General features: G+C 44.3%; 1 protein-coding gene and 1 long non-coding RNA gene across 4 annotated transcripts in view; one reads left to right on the plus strand and one right to left on the minus strand.

Annotated features, from left to right (window-relative positions):
* KIRREL3 (kirre like nephrin family adhesion molecule 3) overlaps positions 1-27,964 on the minus strand; it is a 604,306-nt gene that overhangs the window by 404,240 nt on the left and 172,102 nt on the right.
* On the plus strand, positions 19,971-27,389 carry LOC132344189 (uncharacterized). Its single transcript, XR_009493335.1, has 3 exons — positions 19,971-20,226; positions 24,257-24,390; positions 27,253-27,389. It is a non-coding gene; the product is annotated as an uncharacterized lncRNA (long non-coding RNA).

Consider the following 27,964-nt stretch of genomic DNA (forward strand, 5'->3'; position numbering starts at 1 on the left):
GACTGCCTATTGTCACTGAGAATGTTAAGGCACTTTTAGAATTGGAGAATTTTTAGACTCAATTTACATTTGAACCATTTACCTTGATGACAAGATATAATAGATGCTATGTAGTAAGCAAACAGTTTACTATTGTCTACCATTTAACAGGGTGTGGCAGGTGGCGCAGTGGTAAAGAATCCACCTGCCAATGTAGGAGAGGCAGAAGACTCTAGTTCGATCCCTCAGTTAGGAAGATCCCCTAGAGAAGGAAATGGCAACCCACTCCAGTACTCTTGCCTGGGAAATCCCATGGACAGAGGAGCCTGGCGGGCTACAGTCCATGGGGTCACAAAGACTCGGACACGACTTAGCACACCTGTGCCATTTTACTTACTCTTACTATTATCATCATACAAAACAGAACGCCAGAGACCTTTACTCTCCTACTTGAGAACTTCAGGGCATTTATGATGGAGCTGCGTATACAGTCAGAGAAGGCAATAGCAACCCACTCCAGTACTCTTGCCTGGGAAATCCCATGGACGGAGGAGCCTGGTAGGCTGCAGTCCATGGGGTCTCGAAGAGTCGGACACGACTGGGCGACTTCATTTTCACTTTTCACTTTCATGCATTGGAGAAGGAAATGGCAACCCAATCCAGTGTTCTGGCCTGGAGAATCCCAGGGACAGGTGAGCCTGGTGGGCTGCTGTCTCTGGGGTTGCACAGAATCGGACACAACTGAAGCGACTTAGCAGCAGCAGCAGCAGCGTATACAGTAGGCTCTCATTCACGTTGTTTTGAAGATGCAGCCGCTGTTGACAGTGGCAAGGAGTGTGGGGGATGGGTGGGCTCCCCAGGCCACGTACTTGTGGTTTAGACAGCAGAGCCCCTCCCCCACCCCAGAATCTGCCCACACTTTATGACAGCACTTCTTGATGAACTATGACAGCATCCACATTGATTGGGGTCTAGTAGATAGAACACAGTGTTCCAGAAAGGTCAGGCTCCACGTCCATGAGTCAGTTATACATGTCTAGTACTCAGCACGTGGTATACATGTCACAGATGCTAGCAACTACTTTTTATAACTGTTTTTAAACTGAAGCATTACTAATTTATGATGCTGTTCATGTCAGGCATACAGCAAAGTGATTCAGTTATACATACATATATATGCATATACACAATACTCTTTTTCAGATTCTTTTCCATTATAGATTACAATAGATTATTAGGAGATATCAAATATCCCTGTGCTATATAATAGGTCCTTGTTGTTTATCTATTTCCATGGAAAAATCCAAATGAACATTTTAGCCAACCCAGTATATAAATGTGTGTGTTTGTGAGTCACTCAATCATGTCTGACTCATTGCGACCCCATGGACTATGGCCCGACAGGTTCTTCTGTCCATGGAATTCCCCAGGCAAGAAAACTGGAGTGGGTAGCCTTTCCCTTTTCCAGAGGATCTCCTGATCCAGAGACCAAACCCAGGTCTCTCGACTTCGGGCAGATTCTTTATCACCAGAGCCACCAGGGAAGTCCGTTATATATATATAAAATGGACTCCAGGAAATGCTCATCATCCATGTATGGAGATATATATATACATATGTATTTTTTTTTCTATAGTGACTATTTGGTGACTAGATTCCAACCTGTGGGTTCTTACATGAAAGGAAATGGTTAGTCACTATGAACAAAGCTAGTGGAGGTGATGGAATTCCAGATGAGCTATTTCAAATCCTGAAAGATGATGCTGTGAAAGTGCTGCACTCAATATGCCAGCAAATTTGGAAAACTCAGCAATGGTCACAGGACTGAAAAAGGTCAGTTTTCATTCCAATCCCAAAGAAAGGCAATGCCAAAAAATGCTCAAACTACCAGACAATCACATTGATCTCACACACTAGCAAAATAATGCTCAAAATTCTCCAAGCTAGGCTTCAATAGTATGTGAACTGAGAACTTCCAGATGTTCAAGCTGGATTTAGAAGAGGCAGAGGAATCAGAGATCAACTTGCCAACTTCTGTTGGATCATCGAAAAAGCAAGAGAATTCCAGAAAAACATCTACTTCTGCTTCATTGACTATGCTAAGGCCTTTGACTGGGTAGATCACAGCAAACTGTGGAAAATTCTGAAAGAGATGGGAATACCAGACCACCTTACCTGCCTCCTGAGAAATCTGTATGCAGGTCAAGAAGCAACAGTTAGAACCAGACATAGAACAATGGACTGGTTCCAAATTGGGAAAGGAGTATGTCAAGGCTGTATATTGTCACACTGCTTATTTAACTTATATGCAGAATACATCATGAGAAACGCTGGGCTGGAGGAAGCACAAGCTAGAATCAAGATTGCTGAGAGAAATATCAATCACCTCAGATATGCAGATGACACCACCCTAATGGCAGAAAGCAAAGAGGAACTAAAGAGCCTCTTGATGAAAGTGAAAGAGGAGAGTGAAAAAGTTGGCTTAAAGCTCAACATTCAAAAAACTAAGATCATGGCATCCAGTCCCATCACTTCATGGCAAATAGATGGGGAAACAATGGAAACAGTGAGAGACTTCATTTTCTTGGGCTCCAAAATCACTGCAGATGGTGACTGCAGCCATGAAATTAAAAGACACTTGCTCCTTGGAAGAAAAGCTATGACCAACCTAGATAGCATATTAAAAAGCAGAGACATTACTTTGCTGACAAAAGTCCATCTAGTCAAAGCTATGGTTTTCCCAATAGTCATGTATGTATGTGAGAGTTGGACCATAAAGAAAGCTGAGCACCGAAGAATTGATGCTTTTGAACTGTGGTGTTGAAGACTCTTGAGAGTCCCTTGGACTGCAAGGAGATTTCCTAAAGGAAATAAGTCCTGAATATTCATTGGACGAGCTGATGCTGAAGCTCCAATACTTTGGCCACCTGATGCGAAGAGCGGACTCATTGGAAAAGACCCTGATGCCAGGAAACATTGAAGGCAAGAGGAGAAGGGCACGACAGAGGATGCAATGGTTGGATAGCATCACTGACTCCATGGACATGAGGTTGAGCAAGCTCCAGGAGTTGGTGAAGGACAGGGAAGCCTGGCGTGCTTCAGTCCATGGGGTCACAGAGTTGGACACGACTGAATGATTGAACTGAACTGAACTGAAATGAATGAAATGAAATGAAGTATTAGGCTTCTTTAGTTTGCTTGAACTTTGAGCCTCAGTTTTGGAAATTCAGGTTCCTTTGTTGAAATGAGCAGCCACTATTTCATAAGAACCAGGCTCAAACAATGAGCCACTGCATTTCCATCAAGTTCCACTGCGAGCCAGGTTCTGGGCTGGGCACTGTCTCTTAGACCCTGTGTGAACCGTCCCCATTCACTGTGCCCAGAGCACACCACTGTCCTGAGCCCGCTCACCTCTCTCCCAAGTAGGGGCGCTCACTGGAGTCTGCAGCCAGGTGGGACACCCCAGCAGGACATAACAGACAGATCAAAGCAGTAAGGACACCTGTGTCTCCATTTCGTTAGTCACAGCCCACTATGTATCAGGCCTGGTTTTCCCCAGCTCAGACCCATGAACTGGCTCCCATCGTTGAAGTAAGACTTGCCTTTCCTTGTAATCACTGCAAGGTTTTATGGAGGCGGTAGATCTCTAGTGAAAACAATTCAGCCACAGATCTGAGCTGAAAATAACTTGATTCAAGGACTGTGCCTTCAGATACCCAGGACTAGGGGAGATGAAGGCATTTTCAGCCTTGCTTCCCTTTGTGACTGGAGCATTAACAAGGCTTTGGGATTCACTTCAAAATCATTAAAAACATATTCATTAGTCCAAAGCACCTCTCACCACCTGTGTATGAAGCAAATAAATTGGTGGAATCTCTGATCCATCCCTGATCCCCGTTGCTTGCTTCTCCTTGGGCAGTCCCTCATTTATCTCCTTCCCACACGTTCACCCTGCCAAGATGATATCTTTTTTTTGTTGTTACTGTTTAAAAAGTTGGAAGTATTTTGGACCCAAATATTACCTTGAGATTTGGCTTACTTGACTTTCACTGCAGTGAGTGGGGAATGCTGCCCAAAGAGTGACTGAAGAACTGACTCCCTGGCTTATAAACGATTTTGTTTTTTGATGTGGACCATTTTTAAAGTCTTTATTGAATTTGTTACAATGTTGTTCTTGTTTTATGTTTTGAATTTTTGGCCTACGAGGCAGGTGGGATCTTAGCACCCTGACCAGGGATCGAACTCTTACCCCATGTGTTGGAAGGCAAAGTCCTAACCACTGGACACCAGGGAAGTCCTGCTATTAGCTTTGATGATCTTCACAAACACCTTGACTGGCATTAACCCTGTTGCCATCAGAACTTATGAGCTTAGATCATTTGTATTGAGGTTTGTTGGCAGAGGAAATGTAACCCACTCCAGTATTCTTACCTGGAGAATCCCATGGCCAGAGGAGCCTGGCGGGCTACAGTCCATGGGGTTGCAAAGAGTCGGACATGACTGAGCGACCAACGTGCACGCACGCACACACACACACACACACACACACACACAGAGTGAGGGTTGTATCTGTGATGACTTTCATCCAAGTAGGTCACAATTATGAGGCAGAGAATGGGATTCTTCTCTCAAAGTTTCTTACTCAAAATCTAAAAACTGATAAAAGCGATAAAACACAGCCCAAACAAACCAAAACATAAACAGGTTCTTTTGGGTTGTTGTTCAGCCATGTCCGACTCTTTGCGACATGATGGACTGCAGCCACCAGGCTTCCCACCAGGCCCTTTAGGCCACCTTCCTGAAATTGCACCCTAAATTGAGAAGATTAATTGTGGACACGGAAGCACCTAAACCCATTGGTCCCTTCTTTTGGCTCCGAAAGTCTGCTCTTATGGTATTGACTTACTTAGAAAAGGAATTGAAGTCTCTGGTTTAAACCTTCATCTTTCTTCTCTAGAACCACAGCAAGTAGCGCTTATGAGCTCATTTCCATAACAACGCTTGGCACACTTTATCCCCCCACTCAAAAGCCTGGGGATATCAAGAGTCCAGCATGGCCCCTGTGATGACCGGGTGGAAGGGATGAGGCTGAGGAACCAGATGGTCTTGCTTCTGTCTTAGCTCTCACACCTCTTACTGTGTGACCTCAGGAACATGCTGAACCTCTCTGAGCCTTCTATAGACTTCTCTGTAACAAGGGGGAAGGATAATGCCTTCTATTGTAAAGATACTGAGATAATGAAGAAGACAAACCTGAAGCCACATTTTGCCCAATACACAATCATATTCAATAAATGGCAGCTATTATTTTTATTACAAGATATACTTTTGTTCTCTTTTCCATTGGTTACAGTGCTTATCAACTCTTAGTAAGTAAAAGCTGCACAGAAACAGAGTTTTTAACTGGTTTATGTAAAGTTCTTACAAAACCCAAAGCTGAGCTCATCCACCAGAGAAGAGCAGGAATTACTGGGTGTTTTGAATATTAATAAACAAATGACCTCCTTCCTTATTATGTATCTGTATTCAAAATGCCACAGCTAGTTCTAGTGGTAATGACTAAATTTTCAACATTTATAGGGAAACAGCACAGACAGAATAGAGATAATTGCCCCATCAAAGCCTTAAGGAAGAGTCAGTCTTCTATAAATGTAGGATTTGGTAATTATCACTAGTGCTATGTGTTAAAATTAGAAAGCAGGTAAATAACAAATAAGAACAATATTTATTCATTATCACTCAAACGTATGTCAGTTGAATTTCCTAAAATTTCACGGACAGATTGTTTTTCTCCTTTTGAGGGGAAGACTATTTTAAAAAATTGAATTTTAATTTATTTAGTATTGAAGTATAGTTGATTTACAATGTCAAGGTAAATTCTACTATATAGCAAAGTGACTCAGTTATATACATAAATGCATCCTCTTTTATATGCTTTTCCACTGTGGTTTATCGTAGAATATTGAATAAAGTCCCCTGTGCTATACAGTAGGACCTTGTTGTTTATTCTAAATGTAAGAGCTTGTATTAACTCCAAACTCCTAGTCCATTTCTCCCCTCCTCCCCCTCCCCCTTGGCAACCATATCTGTTCTCTATGTCTGTGAGTCTATTTCTCTTTCATAGATAGGTTCACTGGGGCCATATTTTAGATTCCACATATAAGTGATATCATATGGCATTTGTCTTTGTCTCTCTGACTTCCTTCACTTAGAGTGATCACTCTGGTTGCAAGACTTCTTTTTGAGTTTACGCTTCCTGAGGTAGAGTGAGAAATCCATTGTTTGACAAGCCGACAGGATTATAATGGCCCCTGGATTTAGAAGTGGGCTGAAGGCAGGTTTCATCCGTCTGTGCTCTGGATTCATTGCCTCGGTTCTGAATTAAATGTGTTAGAACTGCTTAGAATTGTAAAGTTGGAGCCCCACAGGGGACAAAAGAAAGTTCTGGCTATGTTTTCATTTATAATCCCTCATGCTAAAATTGAAGGTCAGATCCAAGCACAAATCTCCAAACCAGAGATTTCCCAAGTGCTCCCAGAGTTTTAGGGATGCTTGTCAATCCTCTCCTTCCCACCCAGCCCTCCTCTTCCCCAGCTGGGAGCTCAGAAGTCACGTGGAAGCAAAACCCCAGGCTCGCGTCTGCTCCAAGGTCTGCTCACCATGTTGTTCTAGCCCAAAGCCGCTCAGGACGCGATGGGAGCCTTACCACAATCAGTAATTGTCCAGGAAACAAACTCAGAGAGAAATAAGTGATTTATAGAAAAGACACGCAGAAATGGCACAGGCACGGCGTTCCTTCTAATCAGAGACTTGGCTCCTAGAGGAGCCGCTGAGCAGAGCCTCGTTAAACAAATGTGGATATACTGGGCACAATCAAAAGCAGTTACAGGGAACATGGTACCTGATGAAAGAAGCGAGAACCTGCTGCATTAAAAACAGGGCCAAGGAAAGGAGCACGTAATTGTAGGAGTGCAGGGAGAAAAAGATTAAACAGGAAAAAGCCAACTCTACTGAAATTAACAGCAAAGGGGAAAAAAATTAAAGGACTGTGGCATCAATACACAGCAAAAAAAGCCAAGTGCGTCAACAGCCCATCTAAGACCAGAGGATGAACAGCATGCGCTGTGTTGAAGATGATGTCTTTAGCAACTGGCAAGTGAAAAGGAATGCAGATTTCCTGAGTCAGAATCAGTTTCCAAGGAGGAAGAGGGCAGTGTGCTGAGGGCAGTGGCCGTGGCAGAGCCAGTTAGCAAAAGCTGATGGTGACTTAGATGCCATTGCTGGCCAAAGGCTGCAGATGACCAAGGGCATCTGCCATCTGGTCTCCAGAGGCAGAGAGCATGGGGTAAGGTAGCCATGCAGCTCTCTTCTCTGCTCTGTAGGAACGGAGAGATGGAGGGAGGGGCCAGAATCTGCCACTGACCCATCATGCATCCACATGACCAAGTCTCTGATGGCCAATCACAGGAACCCTGTCTGTTACCTCCCCTTCCCCAGCCTGACCAGGAAGTGCTTGCTTTCTCATCCTTCTCACACTTGGGGAAGTGGCTGGGGGCTCCAGTGGGAGGGAGAGGCATAGATGATAGACTGGCCCTTTGTAATTAATTGCTTCTGGTTCATCGAAAAGGCCAACAGTTACTTAGGAAGGCTGAACAGTGAAGCAAATATGTGTCTAGAGGGAGGCCAGGTGGCAGAATGCGAGGTGCTCAACCAGCTTGGAGTAAGGTAGACACTTGAATCCCGCCTCTGCCATGTATGGCTGTGTGGGCTTTGGGTAAGTTCCCTAACCTCTCTGAGCCTCAGTTTCCTCACCTAATTATGATGCCATCTCTCTCACAAAGTTGCTGCATATATTAAATAAATATGAGGACTTCCCCTGTGGCTCAGCAGTAAAGAACCCGCTGCAATGCAGGAAACTCAAGTTTGATCCCTGGGTTGGGAAGATCCCCTGGGGAAGGAAACGGCAATTCACTCTAGTATTCTTGCCTGGGAAATCGCATAGACAGAGGAGCCTGGCGGGCTACAGTCTATGGGGTTGCAAAGAGTTGGACACGACTGAGTCATTAAGCACAAATAAGCACTCACTAAGCCCCCAGAATGTTATAGGGTTTCAATAAAATGTTAATCACTCCACTTTTCTATATATTCTGTTTAAAGTAGGAATTTGGTGTGTGTGTATGTATGACAGAGAGAGACAGAACCTTAAGACTCATCTGGAGACTTAGGAAACACTACAGAGAAATAAATCTTCTTTGATTATCAGGACTCCCCCATTACATGGACTCTATAAAATGACTATAAATGTTGACTCCAGGTCTGCCTTCACTCGAGTCCATCACTTGGTCTCTGGTCCCCAAATTCTTCAGGGATATTTCACAGTCATTCAACTTCCTGTGATGTGAAACTTCATTAGACAGTGAACCCCGAATGGCAGGGAATGTATCCCCACCTTCCTGCCCTGGCCCAGAGCCTGGTCCAAGTGAACACGCAGAATAATGTGGCTGGTGAGGACATGTGGGCAGCTTTAGACATCTAGACACCCATCAGCCCAGTGGAAGAAGGGGGAGACACGCGGGGTCCCAAGGAGATGACGTTAACAGAAAGATGGCTGGAAACCTGGGGTCCCTAGTTTTCTGGGCAGCGTGGGATGATGGGGTGGTCTGCCAGGCTCCTGCCTGCCCCCAGGGGTGTCTCTCAGTGTGCAGTGCCCTCTCCCAGGCTGAGGGGCACATCCAGTCCCCTGTGCCACTAACAGCAACACGCAGACACAGCACGAAGATACAGGAAGCAAGTCCACCCTGCCTGTCAAGGCAAAAACAACATGTATATCAATTTCTCAGGTGTAATGAGGTGTAGTCGAGCAGGAGTGGGCAGGTCCATGGTGGAGGCTGCTCCTTCCAGCTGTTGTCACTGGCAAGATGGATGGATGGTTCTTCCGGGCAGCCTCCCAGTTAGGAGAACCTCAGCGGGTCTCCTCCCGCAGTTACGATGTGCAGGGTCCCTTGGGTGGGGCTCAGGCTAGACTTTGGAAAACTGACAGAGGATATGGTCTCCATACACCTCTCTGAGTAACGGGGAAAGGGTCAGTGAGGCCAACTTCTCTGCCTGTCGGACGGATTTTACCTGCAGGCAATGTATCAGTGTAACTTAGAGTTTTGCCAAGTTCACAACCGACAACTAACAGTTCTGCTATAAAGCAGTGGCTCTTTTCTGATGGAGTACTTTATTTTTTATTGGAGCATAGTGGAGTATAGTGGTTATGCATATATATATACATATATCCACTTTTTTTAGATTCTCTTCCCATACAGGTTATTACAGAGTATTGAGTTGAGTTCCCTGTTCTGTACAGTAAATCCTATTAGTTATCTATTTTACATATAGTAGTGCATATGTTAATCCCAATCTCCTAATTTATCCCCTACCCCCACTTTTGGTAATCATAATTTTTGTCTACACCTGTAATTCTCTTTCTGTTTTGTATTAAGTTCATTTGTACCATTTTTTAGATTCTGCATATAAGCAATATTATATGATATTTGTCTTTCTCTCTCTGACTTCATTTAGTATGACAATCTCTAAGTCCGTCCATGTTGCTGCAAATGGCATGATTTCACTCTTTTTTATGGATGAGTAATATTCCATTGTGTGTGTGTGTGTATATATACACACACACCATATCTTCTTTATCCATTCCTCTGTGGGTGGACATTTAGGTTGCTTCCATGTCCTGGCTATTGTAAATAGTGCTGCAATGAACACTGGGGTACATGTGTCTTTTTGAATTATACCTTTTCTCAGGGTATGTGCCCAGGAGTGGAATTGCTAGATCATATGGCATTCCTTTGGCATTCCTTTTCTTTGGGATTGGAATGAAAACTGACCTTTTCCAGTCCTGTGGCCACTGCTGAGTTTTCCAAATTTGCTGGCATATTGAGTGCAGCACTTTCACAGCATCATCTTTCAGAATTTGAAATAGCTCAACTGGAATTCCATCTAGCTTTATTTTTAGTTTTTTAAGGAACCTTCATACTGCTCTCCATAATGGTTGTACCAATTTACATTCCTGCCAACAGTGTCTGGAGGTTCCTTTTTCTCCACACCCTCTCTAGAATTTATTGTTTGTAGATTTTTGATGGTGGCCATTTTGACTGGTGTGAGGTGATGCCTCAATGTAGTTTTGATTTGCATTTCTCAAAGGTATCAGAATTATCCAGGAGAGGTCTCAGGGATGTCATCATTCAGGCTTCCCTGGTGGCTCATCGGTGAAGAATCCACCTGCCAGTGCAGGAGACACCAGTTGAGTCCCTGGTCTGAGAAGATCCCACATGCTGCAGAGCGACTAAGTCCACGCACCACAACTACTGAGCCTATGCACCACAGCTACTGAAGCTCACATGCCCCAGAGTCCGTGCTCCGCAACAAGAGAAATCACCGCAATGAGAAGCCTGCGAACCACAGCTAAAGAGTAGCCCCTGCTCTCCGCAACTACAGAAAAGCCTGTGCAGCAGCGAGGACCCAGCACAGCCAAAAATAAAGAAATATTTAAAAAAAAAAAGAAAAGAAAAACAAGAATATCATCATCCAGACCTCACTCCAAACATTCAGCATTGGACTCTGCACTTGTTTGGGGTCCAGAACATCTGGATTCTATTTGATGAGGGCTAATGAAGTGTCATCTAATTAATAGCTAATTAAGGTACTCATCTGAAATTTGTATTCAAAATATTTTTCAACAATTTTCATTCATTTATGCAATAGTTTTAGAGCTCCTACCACGTGCCAGGCATTGTTTCAGGGGCTGGTGGTTCATTCATGAACAAAACATACAGAATTCCCTGTCCCATCTTATTCCCGTGGCAGTTTTTTCCAAGAAAAAGATGATAGTTGGCCCGTAGGGTGGAGGGGACGCTGCAGGAGGAGTCAGGACTCCTGGGGCTCAGGTTAACCCAGCAACGAACTGGCTATTGGTTACTACAGGTGTCCTTTGTCTTTCTTTTTTATTGAAGCATAGTTGACTTACAAGCTTGTGTTCGTTTCAGGTGTACAGGAAGCTCTTTAACTTTCTGAAACTTTATAGTAAGCTTCTGTAAATAATAACCTAGACATTTTATAAAGTAGGTCAATATTCAGATCAAGTCATCCTTATCAGACACCTGTGCCCCTCATCCTATGGTGGGTCCATGATGAACTCCAGGGAAAGTGTGTGTAAGGAATGGATTCTGTCCCAGACGAGCTCACAGCCTCTTCTGGGAGAATGACTCAGATGTAGGGAGAAACATGAATAAAGACACAAAGTTACGGGCTAAGGTCATATAATTATGAGCTGCTGCACTGGAAGACGAAGAGGATTCTGACCAAGGGAGGGAGTCAAGTAGGTAGAGCAGGCTCCCTGGTGGGTGAGGTGGGATGGAAGGGCAGATGGGAAGTTCTGACAAAGGGGAGAAGTGGCAGACAGATGATGTCCTTGGGAGGAGAAGTACTGAGCAGAGGCTCAGCAGGTGGAAAAGCGGGTTGGAGGCAAAGTGGCCAGGGCATGTGGTTGGGGCCAGACCTGAGTTCTAAGCCTATTGCCATATACTGGGTATTTAATAGCGTACGTATATCCATTCTGCAGGTGTGGAAACTGAGGGTCATAGAGATTAACAGCTACCTGGAGCGGTTTTGGTAGAGATTAAAGGTCACTATCACAGGTATCTGGATGACTGCCGTGTCACACGTGTGCAGGAGAGCAAGCCTTGCATTTGGGGCGGGGCTAGGAAAGTGCTGTGTGGCACACGTGTGGAGGTTTCCAGGTCCAAGGCACACAAAATGTTTTTAAAGAGCTCCAAAACATCCCCTCTTTATCTCCCTGGGGACTGAAAGGGTTGATGCACTGGAACGATTTGTGGCTTCACGATGAATGGAGTCCCCTTATCGCAGAGTTCATTATTGGAAGGTTTTACTGGAGATGAGAAATGGTGTTTCTTCAGTTCTCAGGGACAGATAAGCGAGCAATCTCGGAGGGGTTTTCCTAGACAAGGTCTCTCTTTCTCTCTTTTGTTCGGGTTGGAGAAGCTGGCAGGGGGAAAACCCCCAGTAGTGCTTCTCATCACCATAAAGCTGACAGAAAATTATATTTCTACGGGCTTGTGGAAAGGCATGGTGATTTGTTTAGTCCACTTCCCAATGACATCCCTCCCTTTGGAAGGGCTTCTCTGGCCATTCACCAGAATACTTCTGCTTTTTAGCTGAGACACTACAGTTTTCAGGTGAAGTGACATTTGGATTGGGTGACCTTGGAAAAGTTACTGAACTGCCATGATTCTCAGCTCCCACACTTATAAAAGGGAGACATAGCCATTCCCATCTGATCGAGTGTGGAAAAGAATTTGCCTGCAATGCAGGAGACCTGGGTTCGATTTTTGGGTTGAGAAGATCCCCTGGAGAAGGAAATGCAACCCACTCCAGTATTCTTGCCTGGAGAATTCCACGGACAGAGGAGCTTGGCAGGGTACAGTTTGTGGGGTCGCAAGAGTCGGACATGACTTAGCAACTAAACCACCACCACCAGAGTGTGGTAGGCAGAATAATGACCCCTCTCCTCCCTTTCCCCAAAGAGATGCCCGTATCTTTATTCCTGGAGCATGTGAACATGGCAAGGGGAAGGCATTAAGGCTGTACATGAAAGTAAGATCATCAGCTGACCTTGAGATGTATTATCCAGGTGGCCCAGTGTAGCCATGCAAGCTTGCTCAGTCGCTAAGTTATGTCCTACCCTTTGCAACCCTAAGAACTGTAGACCACCAGGCTCCTCTGTTCATGGAATTTTTCAGGCAAGAATACTAGAATGGGTTGCCATTTCCTCCTTCAAGAGATCTTCCCAATTAAACCCGTGTCTCCTGCATCAACAGTGCTCTCACACAAATGGTCTCATTTCTCAGGTGGATTTTTTTGTTTTTAACCACTGCATCACCTACGAAGCCCCAAGGATTTTGTGACCCTCTGTAATCTACTATGTATGTCTGGTATTCCCTAGAGATAACCCAGAGAAGGAGAAATGGGAGTTGATGTAAGGGATTAAACTGTCCATCTTTGGCGATACAAGAAGAATCGAACCCATTGGCCTGCATCACTCTGGACATTTTGGATTCAACTAACACAGTGAGAATCCATTATTTGTAACACCAGATTCCCTGGTGGCTCAGTGGTAAAGAATCCACCTGCCAATGCAGGAGACACAAGTTCAATCCCTGGGTCAGGAAGATTCCCTGGAGAAGAAATGGCAATCTGCTCCAGTATTCCTGTCTGGAATACTCCATCGACAGAGAAGCCTGGCGGGGCTACAGTCCATGGGGTCGCGAAAGAGTCAGACAAAGACTAAGTGACTAAACAACAACACTTGTAACACATCAGGCTGCTGCTGCTGCTAAGTTGCTTCAGTCGTGTCTGACTCTGTGCGACCCCATAGATGGCAGCCCACCAGGCTCCTCTGTCCACAGGATTCTCTAGGCAAGAATCCTGGAGTGGGTTGTCATTTCCTTCTCCACACATCAGGCTGCTGCTGCTGCTGCTGCTGCTAAGTCGCATCAGGCTAGGCACTTTCATATTCTGATTTCCTCTGATCCTTTGAAAGGACAGTGTTCTGCCTCAGCTAAGGCACAAACCAAAGCCTGGAGAACATGGGAGGGGGGACAATTGAAAGCCCCTCATCTAACCTCCAAGGTATTTGCTTTTCATTACAGGCTCATCTAACTTGGGCTTTATGTTTCCATTTTTCTGACTCTAGGCGGACAGAATGGCCTCCGCAGGAGCGCGGGCTGTCTTAGACATCTGTATCCCGGGAGGACCGGGGGGGCACTTTGAATCCAGGTCAGTACGGACCCCAAATGAGCTCATGTTTCTAAAGTGCTTTGAGCTCCTCAGAGAACAGAAGCTATTTAACTCCAGAGCCTGGCTGGTCTCCTCGGTGGGTCCCTGCAATGAGGAACCTGCTAGCACCAGGCGACTGCCTTGGATAAATACAGGAAGCCAGTCTCCAGGGTTCTCTGTCTGCCATCCTTTCAGCCACAATAAATTAATTTTCAGAAAAATGGAACTCAACAAAAGAAAATCAAGGAGGGGGAAAAAAAATAACCAATCTGTCAAGACTGAAAGGGAAAACAAAATTTCTGCTGCCTGCTGCCCCTAGCTGAAGCATGGAGGCGAAGGCTGACAGCTGGGTCCGGAACAGCGGTCCAGGCACCCTGGTGCCACATGGGCTTCAGGATGGCAAGTGAAGGGGCAGGGGCCAGGTGGAGGGCTGGGCGTGTCCCGTGGCCGCTACCTGTAGATAGTCTGGATTTCTTAGTATCTCTCAAAGTGAAATCAACTTGATGCTGATTAGAGCTGAAAAACCCCACCAGCCCAGCATGCCGAGTGTCTGACTCTAGGGCCCCTGAACAAATTGTTTTCCCTTTTCCTGCCGATCCCTGTGAACCCTTTGGCTCAGCATGGTTCACCCGAGGGGACAGGGTTGGAAGTGGAGGCAGGTTTCCTCTTGGCATCTCGCTGTCAGAGCCATCCCCAAGCATCCTGGCAGGCTCCCCAAGTCCCAGCAGGAGGCAGACAGAAAAGCGTCTTTTCCCACAAGCCCATGCCTGCATATGCAAATGGGCTGAAGAGCCCATGGCCTTCAGTCAGATTCAGAAAACGTTTATGGAAGGCGTATCTGTGCAGGTTAGTTGTTGTTTAGTCACTCAGCCATGTCTGACCCCTTTGTGACCCCATGGACTGTAGCCCATCAGGCACCTTTGTTCATGGGATTTTTCCAGGCAAGAATACTGGAGTGAGTTGCCATGCCTTCCTCCAGGGCATCTTCCTGACCCAGGGATCAAACCCTCATGCTTTTACACAAATGGTCTCATTTCTACTCACGACAATCAGCGAGGCAGGAATTATATTACCTAAGATTTGCTATGAGGACATTTAGGTTCAGAGAGGGTGACACCTTGCCCAAAGTCACACAGCTGGCCATAGGCAGTATCCAGATATGGGCCTTCTGACTCTTAACTCCAGCATACTTTCCACCACCATCTGGTGGGGGTTTTTAAGTGGGAAACACCCTCAGAATTATGCTTAGCATCTGAACATCTGATGCAGAGCAGGAATTCATAAATTTTGGCAATCTGCAGACGTTATGGACCTCTTCTCAGAGTAATGTTTTCAAATATAAAACAAAATATATAGGATCACAAAAGGAAGCAATTACATGGAAATATAGTTACAAAAGTGTTAAAAGAAAAGCACATGTGTGGGACATTACAGCACGTGCTTCATTACCGACACAATGAACAATAGAATTGAGCAAAAGTCTAATAACAACTGTTATTTAGAGTTCTGGAGCACTGTTCCCTCTGCTGGGTCCGGTTAACTCTTAGCCCTCCTGCACCTCCGCTTCTTCAGAGAAGCTGCTCTGAATAGTCAGCTACCCATGACATTCATCTGTAACTTTGATTGCCTCTTCCTCCCAGTACTGGTCATTATGGCAAAAGTGAAAGTGAAAGTGTCAGTCACTCAGTCATGTCTGACTCTGCAACCCCATGGACTGTAGCCCACCAGGCCCCTCTGTCCATGGGTTTCCCAGGCAAGAATACTGGAGTGGGTTGCCACTTCCTTCTCCAGGGGATCTTCCCGACCCAGGGATCAAACTCAGGTCTCTGGCACTGCAGGCAGATTCTTTATGTGCCAGCAGGGAAGCCCTGGCAAGTGAGCATCTATTTCTGTGATTGTCAAGTTAACATCTGTTTCTCTTCCTAGATAGTGAGTGCCATGAGGCGAGACTCGGCCTGGTTTGATCACCTTTATTTCCCCAACCCCTGACCGACGTGCCTGGAGCCAGTAGATGCTCTGTAAGTGTGTACAGAATGACTGAACAGAGGATGATGAATCCTGGGGACATCACCTATTGGCTCCCTGTGATTACTGATGTACTTGACCCCTCTCCCCACGTTACCAGGTAACCAACCATCAGCTACATCTTTCTGCGGCTGTTTCTTAATGGGGTCCCTTTGTCCCCCCTGGCTTTTAGACCATCATTCTTTCCTTTGAGTCTCCTCCAGTTTTTTCCAATGTTGTTTCTGCTCTGAACATCTGGGACTTGGATGTTCTGGGAAGTACACCTGTGAGGTGTTGGGAGGTATCATCACTCAACGGGGATGCTGGCGCTCCTCCGGAGTCTGTGCTCTGGTCTACCCCCAGAAAGGCAAGCACCTGTTGGGGCTCCACCCCGATGCTGCCAATTCTAGTCTCCCCCAGGACCATAGCTGAGGACAGGAAGGGAACAAATGGACATCTTTCTGGATGCCTAAATGGCTTCCCCCAAAGGAAATGTTTTCATGAAGGCACCAAGTGCCTTAGCCCAGAGTCAGCGTCTCTGGCGGGGAGACACGCAGTGGGGCAGCCTCAGGCCACCATGTTGGAAGTGAGGTGGGAAACAGCATTTTCATCTTCCCTCCTATGGTGCTGGGGATGAGGACTTTTCTTTGTCCATTTTTGGGATGCTCTCTACCCAGGCTATCTTTAGGTTCATCTGGATTTTTCTGTTTTTACTACTTGGTATTTAGTTAAATAACAGAGAAGAACCAAATTCCTCTTCTGTGACCCCAGACATTAAGGAAAGTTGGGGAAACAGCTGGCTGAAGGTCTTTCTATCTTCAGAGGCTTTGTTAAATTCCTTGCTTTGGATGAACTGGGATCAGTATTACTTTAAAGGGTGATAGCACTGCCTCTTCTGGGGGTGAAGTAACTAGTCATGTATATTAGAGGATATTCTTTTGAACCAGTTTTGGACATAATGCTAAAGGATTTCCAAAATTGTGTAACGCTATCGTTGCATCAATAAATAGGAGGGCAGATCCCAAAATGACCGCCTTAAATAAGTGAATGTGTGAGTTTTGGTGGGTGTCGTTTTCTCTGATTTGCACTTGAGTAAGCTAAAGGGGTGCTAGGGGTCGGAAGGAGACCCTTGAGTCACAGATAGGGGGAGGAGTTTTCCTCCTGTCTTTGCCTGACCCTTGTCATATGGTCTCCACTGGATAATGTTCCAATGAATTACACAATGTTAAACTAAATTGTACTGGCTTGTGTTCAATCTTAGCTGACATGTGATACTAGGGGTGGAGTTCCTTATCTTCTTCAATTTAGTTTTCATCTGTACAATGAGGACAGTACTACTTATCATATATATATATGTGTGTTTGTATATAAAAGGTAAACCTGTTAGTCACTTAGTTGTCTCCAGCATTGCAAGCAGATTTTTCACCAACTGAACCACCAGGGAAGCCCAGAGGGTGGACGTTGCCAAAAAGCCTGTTGGGAAGAAGTGAATTTTGATCTGAGCCTTGAAAGATGTGCATGGTCTTACACACTTCATTTCCCTAAACACACAGACACTTCTGCTTCTTTTATTTTTCTTCAAGACTAAACCTCTCAAGGTACAAAAAGAAAGCCAAGAGTGTGGCAACGATGACTATGTTATAATCTTAAGCTTCTGGTTGCCTTGCAAGAGAGAGAGAAAAAAAAAATGCATTCTGTTTCTGGTGGTGATCGAGTTGCTGGTTTGCTTGTAAGTCATTCATGAATTAACAACCCTTGCTAATCACTCCTGGCTGATATTTATCATAGTACCTTTTACAAGATGAGTTCCATCAGTGATGCTGGCAGCTACTCACCAAGTCCCACTGGCAGCTGCAAATATTCATTAATAATATTTTGTTTGGGTTCCCACTTGCCACTCTCCATCCTCCTGCTTCGTAAGTATGAACAGCATCATTACTGAGCGGGGCCCGCAGAATGGAACACAAAGGCAACTCAGAAATTTTAAATGAAAACAGATGTTGAGAAACGCCACCATCCCAGGCATGCTACAGTAAATAACATTAACATTTCTAAGTGATCGCCTTCTGAATCGAATGGCGAGGAGCTCCTCGTTTATTTACAATTAAACGAGGGGCTGATCCTCTTGCAACCCTGGATTCTACAGGTGGCTTGGTGACAGTCATCTCCTAGTGTTTCCATTTCAGTGAGGCTGTTAAGAGCCAGCTACGCAGGAATTGGACAGGCAGCAGGCATTTAGAAAGGTGTTAGTGGTGCCAGATGCATTCCTTGTCTAACTGCCTGGATGCAAAACTCACTTAGCACAGCGGCTGAAGTGTGAGAGCTTTTGAAGAGGTTTCTTCCTAACAGTGCACCTCCCTATGTCAAGGGGTGGCATTATTGCTTATGTCACTGATGACTGGAGCTTGGAGTCTCCATGCATTTTGTCACCCCTGATTCTTCATTACAGCAGTTAGAAGCAAGATCACATCATAATTACTGGAATGGTGCTTTGTGGCCCAAGAGTATGTCCACATATGGCTCACGTCTGCGAATAATACCATTCTGGGTATTATTACCAGCTAGACTTTACAGATGCTAAACCTCAGCACAGGGATTAAGAAAGAGCATGGATCGCAGATCACACAAATTGGGGTTGAAAACTGGCACTGCCCCGTACCAGCTTTCTGGTCTTATGCACATCCTTTATTCTATATAGGCCTCACTGTCTGCATCTGTAAATCAGGGACACTGATGTTTACTTTGAGGTTATAGCTCCTGGCTTAAGTTCAACTCTGGGATCACTGTTACCCCATCTATTCACTGATGGAAATTCGCCTTCACCAAGATGATATTCTAGGAGGTGAATGATGGCCAGAGAAACAGTGGGCCCAATAAAGTCAGGGCACAGCTTTCTTGGAGGATATGCTCATCATTTGTTAAATCAATCTCTTTCTTTCCATGCCTCATCCATTCATCCAACCACCCATCCATCCATCTGACCATCCATCCATCCATTTCATCCTCTTCTATTCTAAATAGCAATCTAGACAATTGGGTAACTGCTACACAGCTTGAAAGCATTCTTTTGAACCATCCCCCCCCCCCCAAATAGATACATCATTTTGAACGTCTTTAGAAGCAACAACTGCAACCTGTGTTAATTGGCTCAGCAATTGCAGAATGTGCCCTTAGATAATTTTTCCCCAACTTAAAAGTTGGGGCTACATATAACTGAAAATCTGTATTTTCTGTTTGCTTGTTTGAAGGAATAGCAAGCCTAGAATATTTCCTGAGGGATCCTAATGTCCTATTAAAGCAAGTTTTGAGAAATAATTTGGGGTGATAGTTAGACACAGTAGGTGGTCAAAGAACTAATGACAAGTTCATACTACTGGCTGAGCATTTGAAATGTCTTATTATTTGCAAAACATCATTTAGCAATTGCCTCCATGGCATGTAACTGGTTGACAAGCAAACATTACCGTATCTATCTCTCTATTTCTACAACTGTAAAAATAAAATACTACTTAAATCTTTATGTTTAATTGGTCTTTTACATCTTATACTATGTAAACCTTGGAAACTCTCAAAAATTAAATGTTATTTCTCCATCAAATATTTCTCCATTTTCTTTTAAAATAAGGAAAATGAACACATGTCCCAGATTCTACAGCAAGGGGGGGGTCTGAATGGAACAACAGGGTCAAGCCATTGCTGCACTGACTATGTTTGAAACCAATGTCGGTAACGTGCACTGTGAGTAGCTGTTTTCCCCTCAACTCAGGGCTGCATTAAATGAGAATAAACAGCATCTATTAATGCAAGGCCTAGGAGTCAATGTATGTTTGTTTTTAAAGTAAAGCTCACACAATGATTATACGCTTGGGAGATAAATATGATGGAGAAAATAAATAAATGAGCATGTGAAAATTTATAATTGCTTTAAGATAAAACTATTCCTGTAAGATCATCCTTGGAAGAGGCTGCACAGAAAGGCAAGCCTCCTCCCTCTCCCAGGCGCTGAAATCATCCTCAGGGAAGCTAGAGGCGGGAGTGTATTTCAGGACAGCATATTCCTCGCACATTCTAAACCGCTCAGAGCCAGAGCTGCGCGTCTCGTTAGGGTAGAACCAGATGGAAGATAAACTCATGGGGCCACAAGACCACTCTTGCAAATTTATGCTGCTGAAGGGTCTTCTTTTCGAAGGGCCCTGCTCTCAGAGGTGACACAGGGGTTAGGCTTTGGTTATGTCATAATGAGCAGAAAGGATCAGCACAGCCCACGATGCAGCTCCTGGGACCTAGAAAAACCTGTGCCTGGACTCCAGCATGCCCACTCCTCAAGGACCCAGCAGTGCTTGTTCTTGTATTTCTGTCTGATGCCCAGATGGCATGTTCCTGTGAGCAAAGGTTTGTTGAAAGGGACTCTATCCTGGTGCCCGGATCAAGCTATGTTAAAATAATGTTAAGGATGGATTGGGAAACTGAGATCGACATATATACAACACTATGTATAAAATAGATAACTAACGAGAATCTAGGGCTTCCCCAGTGGCTCGGTGGTAAAGAATCCACCTGCCAAGAAGGCCATGCGGATTTGATGGGTCAGGAAGATCCCCTGGAGAAGGAAGTGGCAACCCACTCCAGTATTCTTGCCTGGAGAATTCCATGGACAGAGGATCCTGGTGGGCTACAGTCCATGGGGTTGCAAAAGAGTCAAATATGACTTAGCGAGTAAGCAAGAACACAACCATGAGAGCCTGCACTACGGCACAGGGAGCTCTACTTCATCTCTGCGGTGGACTAAAGGGAAGGGAAATCCAAACATCAGGGGATACATGTATGCATACAGCTGATTCACTTTGCTGTACAAGAAATTAACACTACATTGTAAAGCACCTATACTCCAATTTAAAAAAAGAAAAATAAATTATGTATCTATAACTGACTCATGTTGAGGTTTGACAGAAAAAATTAATTAATTAAAAACAGAAAAAGAATAAATCATAAAATAATATTAAAGGTCTGCATTGAAGCAATCCAGAGCAGAGCCTCCTGAGTTTCAGGCTGCCATACCAGCAGAATGTCCTCGCATACAGCTGTCCCTGCCCTCTTGTCACTGCTGTTAATCCTCCTAACAGGATCATTCAAGTTTGCTTAGTCTCCTAGATGCGCGGTTCCAACTATTTCAAACAGAAGTGATTTGTCACGTAGGTCCACCCTTCCTCCTGCAAACAGCACAATGATGATGAAAGCTTGCTTTTATGTGTGGCCCAATCTTCTTCCCTTTTCTTGGTTAAGTATCTTGCTCACAGGGGCAACAAGCCCTTAAAAGTATAAAATAGACACACTCACATATCACAAACAGGCACACACAAGTGTAAGCTCAAATCATCTGTGGCAAATGGGATGCACTCATGGTCCCCAAACCAGTTGGCCACTGCAGGTCCACACGGCCAGCTCCCTGTTGACAAACGCTTTATCACCCCTATCTGCCCATCTGCTATATTAGCTGTATTTTGTCTTGCTGTCCACTCCTCTATGGTTCTCACGTAACCAGCATCCTTTTGAATCTCAGCAGTATTCCGTTAAGACAGCAATGGACAGAGTCTCTAAAAAAAATAAAAAATAAAGTGTTCCCTTTACACCGAAACATGCAAATTGGAATTCCTTTGTAAAGACAGTTGGTGACACAGTGCCGCGTATGAAGAATGAACGTCCTCACACCTTTAGCCCCCTGAGCATGGCGTGGCTCCAGGCAGACGAGCAGGCTGCTGACATCCGGAGCTCTCGGCCGTGTTCAACAAAGACTGATTTGAAATCACACACAGATCGCCCCCATCTTCCTGAGTTTCACATTTCTCCACGTGCGTTGTTTTTACAGGTCTGATTAGGTCTTAGGCTCTTGAAAATCATGTTCAGCCTACATCTGACTCCAGACTTGTGAGGAAAAATTAACACCCTGTCACTCTCTGAGGTTTTATTCTCCTGGAAGTCTACATTGTGTTTTAGCCCTCAGGGTTCACCTCAATTTTTTTTTCTTCTCAACTTCTTTTGCTCTGAGTATCTGCTCTCCCCACACCCACCCAAGGCACCCATCCAAATGTAGAACGTTTGGGAGGAAGTCTGTTTTCTGAAAATTTTTTCTACACTATAATTTTGTATAACGGATAGCTGAAATGCAACCATTACATCTATAGTGATATATATGGCTGTTGTTTAGTTGCTGAGTTGTGTCTTACTCTTTGCCACCCCATGGACTGCACCCCACCAGGCTCCTCTGTCCAGGGGATTCTCCAGGCAAGAATACTGGATGGGTTGTCATTTCGTTCTCCAGGGGATCTTCCTGACCCAGGGACTGAAGCTGGGTCTCCTGCATTACAGGCAGATTTTTTACTGCTAAGCCACCAGGGAAGCCCCCAGTGATGTATGAAAGTGAAAGTGTTAGTCACTCTGTTAGGCCCGACTCTTTGCGATACCATGGACTGTAGCCCATCAGGCTCCTCTCTTCATGGGATTTCCCAGGCAAGAGTACTGGAGTAGGTAGCCATTTCCCTCTCCAGGGGATCTTCTCCACCCAGGGATTGAACCCAGGTCTCTCACATTGCAGGCAAATTCTTTACCATCTGAGCCACTAATTGTGGTTTGAGGCTGGATCATCTATATTCCCTGGAACCATTCTGTAAGGCCTTATGACCCCATCACATGACCTCCTATTGTAGGCTGGTTGCTGAGGCTGCTATAGCTCACATGACCTGGAATTTGGAGGTGGGGGATGGGGAAGATGGATTTCTTTCAAGAGTTTACCTTCCAGATGACTTAGCCACCAGAACAGGTCTAGGCTAGGATGAAACTACTCATTAGCATAACGGTTAACACATAATCCAATCGGAGGCTAAGAGAAAAGCCTGAGTCATAGATACAAACATGGGCTTTCCCTTCCTTTCAGAAGCCTGAACTCTCTGTTAGACCCTGACTCTTGGCAGGAGAGAGAAGAGTCGATAACACTGTTCATCATCTCAGCAGCTCACTATTGAGAAAAAATTGGAAATTAGATCACTCAGGGGCACTCCGAATGCCATTACTGAATATTACTTTGAGATGCTGTTGGTTTGAAATTCTGCCATCTAAGAGTCTTGCTCTCTCCCAATTTGTAAAGAAGAAGATTCTCATGACAGGAGTCTCGGCAGCCTCTGACCTGCAGCCCGTCTCCCCTAGTGCAGAGCACCGCAGGTTGCACAGAGCTGCACAGAGAACACACTCTCACATGCACAGCTGGCAGTGTGGCTCCTAGTCTGTGCCACCATTCCAGACTCATTAGCAACACTCCACAGCTGGCACATAATTAGAAGCTCAGTGCAAGCAAATCATTGCTTTTTTTTGCAAGCGTTCCGCCTACTGATCACACTCAGAGCATAGCTGCTCCACCCACAAAACAACAAACATGCAACAAGAAACAGATCTTGGGGGGAAAGACCCAGGGGCATCCAGTTGTGCATTTTTCAGTGGCTTCCCTGCCACCTCTCCTGTTTATGTTCTATTTGAAATCTCCTATTCCTACCATAGCAGAGTTTTTCTACTCAAAGTCCTGCAATTGATTCTCAGTGAGCTGAGTTCTCCTGCAGACTTATCTTGAGTAATGTCACCACATTAGAGAAATAACACAAAGCATGGGATAGCTCCTCTTGACTCTATACTTCCCAGGGTTTGGAAATCATTTTCTCCTATAAACATCATCGACATGCTGAAGGTGTATGGTATTTGCTCAGACTTAACAAGCTTCTGTAACCACCAGTGGAAGCTAAGATAACAGCTGAGGGTTTTACTGGCTGGTAGAAGGCTAAAACATTTTTTTGATGTCTTCCACTTGGATGTAAGAGAAGAATTACACCTAAAAAAAGTAAATATCCACCAGGAAATAAAAAAGCACCTAGTAAGATCTAAACTCTTTGCAAATCTAAAGATGGGTCTCCGCATCAAATAGAAAAACTCAACCCAATTAAAATTTATTAAGCGCATACTATGTGCTCAGGCTTGCCAGGTGGTGATAGTGGTAAAGAACCTGCCTGCCAGTCCAGGAGACATGAGAAACTCGAGTTCGATCCCTGGGTTGGGAAGATCCCCTGGAGGAGGGCATGGTAACCCTATAGGGGCATGCACTTGACCATATAGATGCTGAGTGGTTGGAGCAGAATGATTACTCAGCTGTGGTCTTCAATTCCAATGTAATCAATGCAAATAGAGACCTGGACAGTCCTTGGGGCTCCGAGGGGGAAAGCAGGCTCTGCATGTGGGGTGCGTCTTAGAGCTGGCACTTTGAATGATATTGTAAATTACGGAACTTTGCCCCCAAAGAGATCAGGCTATTGTCAGTGTCTTTAGTGCCTTCATTTGGATGGGGGCTTTGGTTCGCAGCACACAGTCTAACCATGTGATTTAGGTTGGGGACTTTGGGTTGCCTGGCATCACTGGACGTGGAGACTGAGATTAAACATGAGAGCAATCAATCAATCTACGAACCAGTCACGCCTACACAATGCAGCCGCAATAAAAGCTCTGAACACTGAGGCTCAGGTGAGTTTCCTGGTGAGCAATATTTCCTTTGTGTGTGTGTGTGTTTTAATTTTTAAAATTTATTTTATCTATTTTTTGACTGTACTGGGTCTTGGTTTCTTTGCGTGGGTTTTCTCTAGTTACGGCAAGTGGGGGCTACTATTCATTGTGGTGTGTGGGTTTCTCATTATAGTGGCTTCTCTTTGTAGAGCACAGGCACTAGAGTTGCAGGGGCTTCAGGAATTGCAGTTCATGGGCTCTAGGGCTCGGGCTCAGTAGTTGTGGCACAGGGGCTTAGCTGCTCCAAGGCATGTGGGATCTTCCCGGACTGGGGATCGAACCTGTGTTCCCCACACTGGCAGGTGGATTATTATTCACTGTACCACCAGGGAAGTCCCTTGTGTGTTGTTAAATGTGGATACCAGGAAGGTGAGCATCCTGCCTCCACAACACAGGACTAATCTAAGCTTTGCATTTGGCATTTGCCCTGAAGTCTTCCTCCTTGGCTGATTTTAATCCTTTTTTTATGCAGAAAACCTTAATTATGATTTTAACGGCTTTTGGTGTGTTCAGTAAGTCATTTTAGAAAATGATCAAACCTCAGGGTTGGTTCGGGGGACCCTCCTGAAATTTCAGTTGATGTCAGAAGTAAGGTGGTCTCTTGCAAGCGCTGTGCCCTCTAGCTATATACAATGGGATGATTCTAACTCACACAAGGATGAATGAGAATTTGTGAGGCAGAAGATAAAGGTGACACAGACTAACTTTCAAGTCTGATACCTTTAAGATTCTTGCCTGGCATAAATCCTGACTCCAACAAAGCCCTGATAAATAGCTTTTGTTTTCCCTACCAGGATCCTAAGGTAGATGATAAGGATCTGAGCCAAGAGCTAGAAGGAAGATGAACAGAGTGCTTAAACTTAAGTTAAACCCAACAGTTCAAAAAGTCTTTATTGTATTGACAACCTGGTTAAAGATGCCTGTCTGAGACGCCTAGAGGATAGAGTTGTTTCTTTTTTCTTCTTTAATCTCATGAAGAACATGCTAGCAAGAAGGTCAGCTTCCTCTGACTTGTGTAGGGAAGACAAAATGTTCAGGGATTTTTTTCCTTGAGCTCTTCATTGCAGAACGGATCAACAGATCTAGTTATGTGCACAAGGTGGACAGTGCCAAGGGAGGAAGCATGCAAGTGTTTCATGATCAGATATGACCCAGGGTCTACTCCTTCAGGATGCTCTCCTTTAGCCTAGTGGGACTGGAGACCTCAGAAATGCTCTCATGGCACTCCGTGCACAGCTCTTCCAACACACAGCAAACCAATCTGGGTACTGCACTCCTTGGAGCAGAGTCAGTCATTACTTTGATCCTCAGTACCTTGAAAACACGGATGGTTTGACAAATAGAAGCTGCTGATATGCTCAATGTTGTGTGGCAGCCTGGATGGGATAGGGGAGTTTGGGGGAGAATGGATTCATATATATGTACGGCTGAGTTCCTTTGGTGTTTACCTGAAACTATCACAACATTATAATCAGCTCTCTCTCTCTCTCTCTTTTTTTTTCCCACTAAGTCGTGTCCGATTCTTTACCACCCTATGGACTGTAGCCCGCCAGGCTCTTCTGTCCATGGGAATTCCCAGGCAAGAATAATGGAGTGGGTTGCCATTTCTTTCTCCATAACTGGCTATACCCGAATATAAAATAAAAAGTTAAAAAAAGAAGCTATTAAGTAGGTATTTTTTGGTTAAGTGAATACAACAACAGCTTCAACATAACATGGTGTAGGAAAGAGAAGTTTTGGAGTAAAAAACCCACTTGGTTCAAATCTAATCTCTGTTTAACAAGTGTGTGACCTTGAGTGAATGACATTTTTGTCTAAAACTGTCTCTTCAACTGTGAAATGGGTTGACTCGAACCAGCCTCGTGAGATTGAAGGAGACTGCATATGTAAAAAAAAACTCAGCATGCAAAAGCAAACTCCCACATATAGGTCAGATAACATTTCACAATCCTGAGTGAAACCTATGATCCTCATATATAAGGATGGTGCTAGACTCAGAGTAAAAATAGAAAACCTAGTGGATGGGTGGATTGCATTTTTTATCATTGGATTATTTCCATAACAATTAATTGGGTACCAGATCTTGTCTAAGACACGGGTCCAGAAAGACCCCTTCCCACCATTTCCAACCCTAATGATCATTAAGGAGTCACACTGGTAAAAATATCAAAACAACACAGGGAATTGCCTCTGAGCTGAAGTATAGGTAGGCTAATTAGAAGTATTTTTACAAAAGATATTGGTGATCTTGACAACGGTATCTCAATGACAAACTCTTGAGATTAAAGGTGATTTTGTTAAAAAAAAAATACAACACAACCTTTCACACTGCAAGCCTTGTTCATTTCACACGGGACAAAAACATTTTCCACCACTTCCAGTCTATGGCCAAGATTATATCTTATCTCTCTGCATCCCTGGAGCCTGAAATAACTGCCATTTTCAGAAATACATCTAGGACATAATCTATAGTTAAATGTGCAGTTGACTTATCATTATCTTGGGTTATTTGGAATTCACATTATTTATGTTCCTAATTCTGTCCCCAGACCTCTAAGTCATTGCCCATCATTCTTCTAACAAAATAATAATAATACAAAAATCGTCTTCAACATTATATTTGGACATCATCTGTCGGAAAGGTAATAAGATACAGCAACTACCGTGATTGAAATGAAGGGAAAGATTGCTAATAGAATCGCGGTTTCCACTGGGCAGGCTTTAAATCAATGTGCAGAAGCAATTTAAACAACCCGTCTTGTCATCAGGTTTCAAACACATGGATTTCTTTTCTTTTTCCCCCTTGTGGTTTTTATCTCTTAGGTTGTTTTCCCCGCTTCCTGTGGATTTGGATTGGAAGCCAAAGGAAAAGAAACTTCAACAAAAGGTCTGGCTGAAATAACCTGAGTGACAGACTGCCCCTTTTAGAACATTTCTAATAAATCAAGAAGAAAAATAAATCTCTGCCATCATGTCATGTTTGACAAATTGAAATTAAATTGCGCCAACTCTGGGGAAACCAGGATGCCCGGTTCTGATATTTCTTCCCCAAGTTAATAGCTAACAGGTAAGAGAGGATATTTGAGGGTGATACTTTTCAAAGAATCCCCCTCGACTGATCAAAACGTGATTTTAGGCACCCAATCCATATTCAGTGTGGAGTACATGTTCAGGGGCTAAAAATAAATATGTATATTTTTGCATAGACATGTATATGTATTTTTTCCTTTAATTCTAAAATTATTATCTTGGAGAGAGTGGTAAATGGGATTTTTTTGCTCGCAGTGAATTTTCGGTGTTATCAGCTGTCAGGTTGGAAAAATATATGGCAGTAATAACAGGGGGGATATATGATCCATAAATAAAGAAAAACGGGATTGTTTGGCATTATAAAGTTTTAATGCCTTTAGGTAGCAAAGACTCCAAAGAAGTCGCCTCCCTTTAAATCCTCTTACACTCTCTTCAGATTGTGTCTCTCCAATTCCTTTCCCAAAGCCTATAAACGGTGCTCTGGCTAGAAAGGCCTTGCATACTA

The sequence above is a fragment of the Bos taurus genome, chromosome 29 (genome assembly GCF_002263795.3).
Source record: "Bos taurus isolate L1 Dominette 01449 registration number 42190680 breed Hereford chromosome 29, ARS-UCD2.0, whole genome shotgun sequence".
Lineage (NCBI taxonomy): Eukaryota > Metazoa > Chordata > Mammalia > Artiodactyla > Bovidae > Bos > Bos taurus.